Source organism: Pan paniscus, chromosome 15, assembly GCF_029289425.2.
Source record: "Pan paniscus chromosome 15, NHGRI_mPanPan1-v2.0_pri, whole genome shotgun sequence".
Lineage (NCBI taxonomy): Eukaryota > Metazoa > Chordata > Mammalia > Primates > Hominidae > Pan > Pan paniscus.
Genome location: NC_073264.2, coordinates 100,481,908 through 100,490,243, shown reverse-complemented (window position 1 = coordinate 100,490,243; position 8,336 = coordinate 100,481,908). Strand labels below are relative to the sequence as shown.

General features: G+C 53.8%; 1 long non-coding RNA gene across 1 annotated transcript; it reads left to right on the top strand.

The window, feature by feature from the left end:
- The first annotated feature begins 1,283 nt into the window (after positions 1–1,283).
- Positions 1,284–8,327, top strand: LOC134729023 (uncharacterized). The gene is made up of 3 exons (XR_010109854.1): positions 1,284–1,390; positions 2,052–2,191; positions 8,193–8,327. It is a non-coding gene; the product is annotated as an uncharacterized LOC134729023 (long non-coding RNA).
- The last annotated feature ends 9 nt before the right edge of the window (positions 8,328–8,336 follow it).

Genomic DNA, 8,336 nt, shown 5'->3' with positions numbered 1-8,336 from the left:
TATTTATTATTATCCCACTTATGTAGAGAACAAGATTGGAGCCCAGACATGGTCAGCAAGCAGACCAGCCTCACATAGCCAGAAAGAGGGAGAGCTGGGAGCTGAGACTGGAACACAGGTCCTCTGGCTCCGGGTCCTGCTGCTTTCCCCTAAATCACACAGCTTCTGACAGCAGGTTGCCTTTCATAGGTTTACAAGCCTGCCTTCCTGTAACCCCTGGTTGGTGGAACCCGCCAGCAGGTGCTTTCCTTAGATTGGAGGTTCAGAAAGTCTCTTTGGTTTCTGGAACTCTCTTCCCTCTCCCTGGAGCTTTTCCAGTGGGCTCGGCAGCCCCCTCTGATAGGTATTCAGGATCCTGCCAAGAACCTTTCAAATGTTCCATGGGAAAAGGCCAGACCCGTTCACTGGGCTCCACGCTGGCCAGATACCGCCCTCTTACATGCTGCATAGAAATAAAACACGGAGGTGACAAGCAGCTTGGAGAAGTTGAAATGTCAGCGCGACACTCTGAAGTCTCCTCCGAGCATGTAACTCGGAGATGGGAAAGGTTGCCCAGAAAGCAAACTGTTAGATAGGAACTGAGGGAGGTTCCTCGTCTGGGTTCTCAGAGCCAGGAGCGCCAGGAGCTCCAGGAGAGGCGGCTTTGATGCCAGGAGCCCACCCCGACTCTCAGGCAAGCGTCAGTGAGTGCCGAGTGGCTGGCTCCCCCGCCCCCCGTGGTCTGGCCTTGCCAAGCCACTTGTGGCTCCTGGAAGCTCTCACCCCTCACCTCCAGCATCCCCCTTCCTGAATGGCCTCCTGTCCTGCTGTCCGCTCAGCACTGCCAGGGCAGTCTCCTCCAGACCTGGGGCTCCCCAGGGACAGAGACTGCACCTTGCAACCCGAAGGACCTAGCTGGGGCTTTGGCACAGAGGAGCTCAATCAATATTTGTCCAATGAACAAATGCCACTCCCTGGAGCTCGTTGTTCTGGGTGAACCAGAGGCCAAGCCTTCATGTCCTTCCCATCGCCAGCTGGTAGCCCGAAGAAAAGGCCACCTGTGTCCAGGTCGCAGGGGTAAGGACAGCAGGCTGCTGCTTCACTGGGCCTGGATTTCCTCATCTGCAGAATGGTGGGGATGGGTGACCCCAAGGGTATCTCTCAGGACCAACTCTGTGTGCCCAAATGTGGAGCCACCTGAACTGTCCTTTCTCCTCACAGGTGTTGTCATGGAAAGCCTCACCCTGGCCCTCTGGTCTCCTCTTAGATTTGACTTTTCCTAATTTTCCAGCCTTGACTTTGGCTGTTCCTCTATGTCCATGACCCTCTGCTCCTTCCAGACGTCAGAAGGGGCCTTGCAAGTGAGGAGCCCCCGAGCTCAAGTTCTGCTGGCCTCGCAGAAAACTCACTGGTGAGTAGCGTCCATGCATGTGTCTCTGTGTGCTGGCATGTGCAGGCATGTGTGTATGCTTGTGTATGTCTGTGTGCTGGCATGTGTGGGCATGTGTGTGTGCTTGTGTGTGTCTGTGGGCTGGCATGTGCGGGCATGTGTGTATGCTTGTGTGTGTGTGTGCTGGCATGTGCGGGCATGTATGTGTGCTTGTGTGTGTCTGTGTGCTGGCATGTGTGGGCATGTGTGTCTGTGTGCTGGCACGTGTGGGCATGTGTGTGTGCTTGTGTGTGTGTGCTGGCATGTGCAGGCATGTGTGTATGCTTGTGTATGTCTGTGTGCTGGCATGTGCGGGCATGTGTGTGTGCTTGTGTGTGTCTGTGTGCTGGCATGTGCAGGCATGTGTGTATGCTTGTGTGTGTCTGTGTGCTTGTGTGTGTGTGCTGGCATGTGTGGGCATGTCTGTGTGTCTGTGTGCTGGCACGTGTGGGCATGTGTGTGTGCTTGTGTGTGTGTGCTGGCATGTGCAGGCATGTGTGTGTGCTTGTGTGTGCATGTGCAGGTCCCACTCTGGGCTTGTTCAGAAGCAAGAGGAGATATCCCGGCAGGCAGGTGAAGGCCTTGGTAACCAGACATCCTGCTGTCATCGCTATTCACCTTTCCTTTTAATCCATTTTTAAAGTATTGATCGTCATGTCTGAAAATGCTGGAACGGCAGCCCCGGATCTCTGAGCCAAAGAGCTGTGTGAACTGTGAAAACTGTCTACCCCGTGTGGGAGGCGGAGATGGTTTCCTATTTTAATCCTCTCTAAGACTCCAAAGGTTAGTGGTTTATGTAGATCAAACTGCAGGGTCGCACATGAGCCCTTTGCAGATGTTCTTGGGGGGCTGACTCTGGGAGACTCCTTTTCCAAGTGGCCTAGCGACCCCTTGAACAGATGTTCCCAACTTGGCGTCTCCTCCCTCGTGAGAACCTCAGAGCTGCAAGGAAACTTAAAAAGTTCCAATTCACAACATGGTGAAACCCCGTCTCTACAAAAAATCCAAAAACTTAGCTGGGCATGGTGGTGTGTGCCTATAGCCCCAGCACTCAGGAGGCTGAGGTGGGAGGATTGCTTGAACCCAGGAGGTCGAGGCTGCAGTGAGCTGTGATTGTGCCACTGCACTCCAGCCTGGATGACAGAGTGAGACCCTTTCTCAAAACAAAAAACAAAAAAACAAAAACCTCACTCAGTTCAGTGAGAGTGGGTGACATGTCCAAGGTCACATGGGAACAGAAATGTAAACCCAGGTGTGTCTAGCCCCAAAGAGGGAGGAGAACAAGTGGAGGGTGTGAGAGGGGACGGCTGGCAGGCACAGAGGCCCAGGAGGGGGAGGCCAGGTGAGGAGATGGGGTTTCCTGCACACATAGGAGCCACGGCTGGTTTTCACGCAGCACAGATGCAAGCTCTTTGGCGTATTTTAGGGAATTCATCTGACTTCCACGTCCAGAGTAGAGAGCTCTGGAGCAGGAAGGCAAGACAGAGGCCAGGCCCTGGGGCCCTGGGGGAGCCACAGCAGCAGGGTGTGTTGAAGAATGCTTGAACCAAGAGCTGGGCTTCTGTGGGTGGGGAAGGGTGGGAAGAGCATTTCTGGGAGAAGAAACCGTACACAAAGGCCTGGGGGGAGACTAGCCGCACGTGGGGGTTGTGCATGGCGTGATGGGAAGGTCCCCGTCAGCAATGGAGGAGGTGGAAGCTGGGAGGCCAGGCAGGCCCAGAGCGGAGAGCCTCGAATGCTGTGGGGCTCCTGGCCTCGGTCCTGAGGGCCTCTGACCTTTCCAGGCCGGGGTATGTGCCCTAACTGATGTGCACGGGAAGGACACCCCACGGCAGTGGAGGGGGTGGATTGCCCAGGGCAGGGAGAAGCACAGCCAGGGCAATAGTGGGGAACAGGGTAGCCCGCTCTCTCCAGGTGGCCCCTGTTCAGTGGGGACCAAGGCCATGACGACATGGTGGGAGAGGAGCCGGTGAAACGCCTAGTGTGTGTGGGAGCTGGGTAACTGTGCAGATAGGCAGCCTAAGGGTGGGCCTTTATGCAAGCTTGTTCTCCATCACCGCTCCCACCCTCCCGCACTGTCTTTGGCCACGTGAGTGGGACCAGGGATGACCAGCTGGAGAGGCTCTCACTCTTCCCTGCAAAGTCCATGGCGGGGTGGGGACCTGCAGCACCCAGCATGCCAAGGTCCAGGGCACAAGCCCAAGCATTGGCTTCTCCTGAGCATGGCAATGGGTGAAAGACCCTTTCCCTTGGGCTCGCTTGGACACCCGCTGGATTTCAGACTCAGGATGTGGTGACAGTGTCCTCATCCCAGCTCTCTCCCCTGCCAGGGGTGACAGTGTGATGGCCCCTGTGCAGGTGGCATGCATACCCCTCTACCCCCTCTCTGTCTGACTCAGATGGCCCTCAGCATGGTCGACCTTGTCTGAGAACCATCAGTACACATGTTCTTGTCCTATTTGTCCCCCAAGGAAGTCACCTCTGCAGGCTCAGTCCTGGGCATGCCCCCAACCTGGCTCCTTTCCTCACCTCTTCTTCGAGGAAGACTCCATTTTGTAGATGGGAAAACCGAGTATCACAGAGGTGTGTTTAAACAGCACAGCCAGTGAAAGGCAGAGCTGGGGCCAACACACACCTGCTGGCAGAATAGGAGAACTTGTCATTTAGGAATTTGGGCTCTGGAGTCAGGCCACCTGGGCTCACGTCCCACAGCCAACCCCAGCAAGCCACCCACCCACATCCCTTCTTCTTGTGTCTAAGTAGAGGGTGGTGCTAGTGACTGCCTAGCAGGGCCAGGTGAGCGGACACGGAAGCGTGAGAGGTTGTCTGTCTGCTACGTAAAAAATGCTCAGCATGCGTGGTCATCAGCCGCACCTGACTCTGAAGCCTCCTACCTCAAAGGCAAGATGTTGGCTTATCTCATTGTACACGTTCAACTAGCACTGGTTCTCACCAAATTTCCACCCAAATCTCTATTCACTTGCTAAGGCTGCTGTATTAGTCCATTGTCACGCTGCTATGAAGAAATACCTGAGACTGTGTAATTTATAAAGGAAAGAGGTTTTTTGTCTTTCTTTCCTTTTTTTTTTTTTTTTTTGAGATGGAGTCTCGCTCTGTTGCTCTGTTGCCCAGGCTGGAGTGCAGTGGCTCGACTGATCTCAGCTCACTGCAACCTCTACCTCCTGGGTTCAAGTGATTCTCTTGCCTCAGCTTCCCGAGTAGCTGGGATTAGAGGCATGCGCCACCATGCCCAGCTAATTTTTGTATTTTTAGTGGAGATGGGGTTTCACCATGTTGGCCAGGCTGGTCTTGAACTCCTGACCTCAGGTGATCTGCCCACCTTGGCCTCGCAAAGTGCTAGGATTAGAGGCATGAGCCACCGCGCCCGGCCAAGGAAAGAGGTTTAATTGACTCACAGTTCTGTCTGGCTGGGAAGCCCCAGGAAACTTACAATCATGGCGGAAGGGGAAGGGAAAGCAAGGCACATTCTTCACACGGCAATGGGAAAAGTGCCAAAGAAAGGGAGAGAAGCCCCTTATAAAACCATCAGATCTTGTGAGAATTCACTCACTATCTCGAGAATAGCATGGGAAAACCCCTGCTTGATTCAGTTACCTCCCACTGGGTCCCTCCTATGACACGTGGGGATTATGGGAACTACAATTCAAAGTGAGATTTGGGTGGGGACACAGCCAAACCATATCAGCTGCCGTCACAAAGCAATGCACACTGGGCAGTGTAACAATAGATGGTTATTGTCCTGTAGTTCTGGAGGCTGGGGCTCTGAGATTGAGGGTTCAGCAGGGCTGGCTGTCTCCTGCTCTGTCCCAGGCCAGTCTCCTGGCTTCTGGTGATCTGTGACATTCCTCGGCTTGTAGAGGCATCACTCTGGTTTCTGCCTTTATCATCGTGTGGTGCTCTCCTAGGAGGCTGTCTGTGTCCAGACTCCCCCTTTTGTAAGGACACAGCAGTGTCCGATCAGGACCCACCTCATAACCTCATTTTTTTTTTTTCCGAGACAGAGTCTTGCTCTGTTGCCCAGGCTGGAGTGGGCACTAACCACTAACCTTTGGAGTTAATGGTGTGATCTTGGCTCACTGCAACCTCCGCCTCCTGGGTTCAAGCAATTCTCCTGCCTCAGCCTCCCGAGTAGCTGGGATTACAGGCACCCTCCACCACGCCCGGCTAATTTTTGTATTTTTAGTAGAGACAGGGTTCCACCATGTTGGCCAGGCTGGTCTTGAACTCCTGACCTCTTGATCCACCCGCCTCGGCCTCCCAAAGTGCTGGGATTACAGGGGTGAACCACCGTGCCTGGCGACCTCATCTTAACCTGATCATCTCCAAGGACCCTGTGATGTCTCTGCCCATGAACACTCATGGTCTGGGGAGAGAATGAGACATGACAGAGGCAGGTGCAAGATGGGGCAGCGTGTGCCCTGAGAGGGGGGGTGCTGGGGCCCCAGCACAGGAGGGTTCTGGGCTGCAGTGGCCTGGCACACAGTAGGTGCTCCCTGCCTTTTAGTTGGTAGATGAGTGAGTGAGAAGAGATCGGAAGATCTAGGGCTGTCCTGCTTGGTGCTGAGAAGCATGAAAGCTGCTTAAAGACACAGGAAAGAATTTCTGGCCCCCAGGCTCCAGTGCCTTGGGTGTTGAAAGATCAAATTCCTGGAATTCATCTCCTCTGTCTACTCGGGCTGTCCCTTCATCAAGCACAAGGACCTGGGGAGAGGCTGGCAACATGTTAGAGCTTGGCGGAGGGGGTGAGCTGGCCCCAAGTGCAGCCTGGATTCCAGACGCTGCCAAAACCGGCTTGATATATGTTTGGTCTCAGCGTAGAATCTTTCCATCATCCAACTGTCCTTGTCTCGAAACTGGAGGGGGAGTCCCTTTGAAACTGATGTCTGGTTTTCCACAGCCATACAATTAATAGTTACTGGTGTGCGGAGTCACCATCCTGCAGAGGTAAAGCCTTCCCTGTGGCCCAAAGCGGGGAATATGCAGCCTTGCCGGCTGTGCAGACTCTGCTGCTGCTTCTTCCCTCCTCCCTGCACTGGCCACTCCATTTCGCAGTCTGTTGAAGCTGAAGCTGGCGTCTTGGTGGTTTTATGGGGCCGGGGTCCCGTGATGGGGCCACATGGAGTTCCTCAGTGGGTTCAGTGGCTAGAGCAGGGCTCTGTCTCCCCATCAATCCTGGCAAGTCATGTTCCCTTCCTCTCTGAGCCTCAGTTTCCCCATGTACTGAGTTTCAGGCTTAGGTGATGTATTAGATTTGAAGCCTGGGGCTTGAATGAATTTTATTGCTATTGTGAAGGGTGTGAAGACCTTATAAACTGCTCTTATGGATCACTTGGTCACAACCTGTCATTTGGGGGAAAGCTTGGCACTGAGATGACGTTGAACCTCACAGCAGGGGGAGCAGTGGAGCATGTGCCCATTCTCTCACGTCCAGCAAGGTCCACCCTGTCCTGTACAGTACAGTCAGGAGACAGCGACTGGTTAGGCAGTCCCATCTCCACTTCTCTCTTGCTCTGGCCCTCATTCTCTGATGGCCCCTCGAAGCACAGCACAAATAAAATGGCAACACTTGAACTCCAGCTAATGTCAAGTTCCACTGGCTCCTTTTGGCATTAGCCAGAGAGGGCTGCTCAATGTCTAATCTTGGAAGACCAAATCACTCTTCCAACATTATCCCCGCTCAAGTGGCATCCCTGAAAGTCAGCCTTCGTGAGCATCTCAAGTGTGTGGATGATTTTGTTCTAGGCTCCATCAATGAGCAAATCTTTGCTTTTTGTTGAGCAAATGGATGAATATTTATTCCGGGGAAGACTGGCTATTAGCTGAGCCTCTCCATTCTGCTAATCTTGACACCGGCCAGATCATCTACTTTATCCATAAGCAGAATCACTGGGTTTTGGGTGGAGGACCAAACTTTAGATCGACAAGCAGGGCCCTGGCGATGAGGAAACCAGCCTGAAAATGATTATTTGCAGCCTGATTATTTATGGGATATACTATGGCATAGTGAAGCAGATCGCTCAGGTCACACAATAACCTGATGTAGTCCTGCCTCTCAGTCCAGGACACCTGCCCCTTATGACCGTCTATCACAGGCCATCAAGCAGGTCTGCTGGGGTTCAAGGTTTGTAGGCCCCCTAAACAGAAGCCTCTTGCCCACTTGGTGGCCACAAAACCAGCGCATCCCCTGAAGGCTCTTCAGGCCCATGGCCCAAGATGTCTGCTCTTCAGGAACCTTGGAGGCCACACAGATGCCATGGAAGGGGTAACCCATAGTGGCTCAGGTCACTTGTTGGAAAACCAGGGCCACAAGCATCATGCGATGGGCATGGATAGATCATGCTCCAGCAACGTGGGCTCATTCAAAAGCTGAGCACCAAGGGAACAAGGCACTTCGGTCTAGGCAGAGGAGAGAGGAGAGGGGACAGAGAGGAGAAAGAGGGCTCTGCCAAAGGTGGGAGGCTGCCCAGGGGCCCGGCATACACAGTAGGACCACTGGAGGGAGACTCATGCAGACAGTAGGGCAGGGCAGACAGGCTGGCCCCATTCCTAGTCTCTGTCCATCCCTCTGAATCTGAAGGAAGCAAGGGAATTGGAAGGAAACAGAATGGTAGGAAAACAGGATGAAGTGGTGAGTGGGGTAGACGCACGGAATGCGTGCAACGATGGCATGGGATATCCACTCGAGCCTTGCTCATCATTTACCTGAATTCAAATGTAACTGGGAGTTCTTTTATTTTTATTTGCTAAATCTGGCAACTCACAGAGGAGGTGGGGTGATGGCATTGCCAGCATCCTCAGTCCACCAATGACACCAGGAACCTTCCCAGCAGCGTCTCATGCTGCCCTTGACGTGGGCTGGGCCATGACGCCAAAGTGCAGGCCGGCAAAAGCCAGTCTCCTGGGCCAG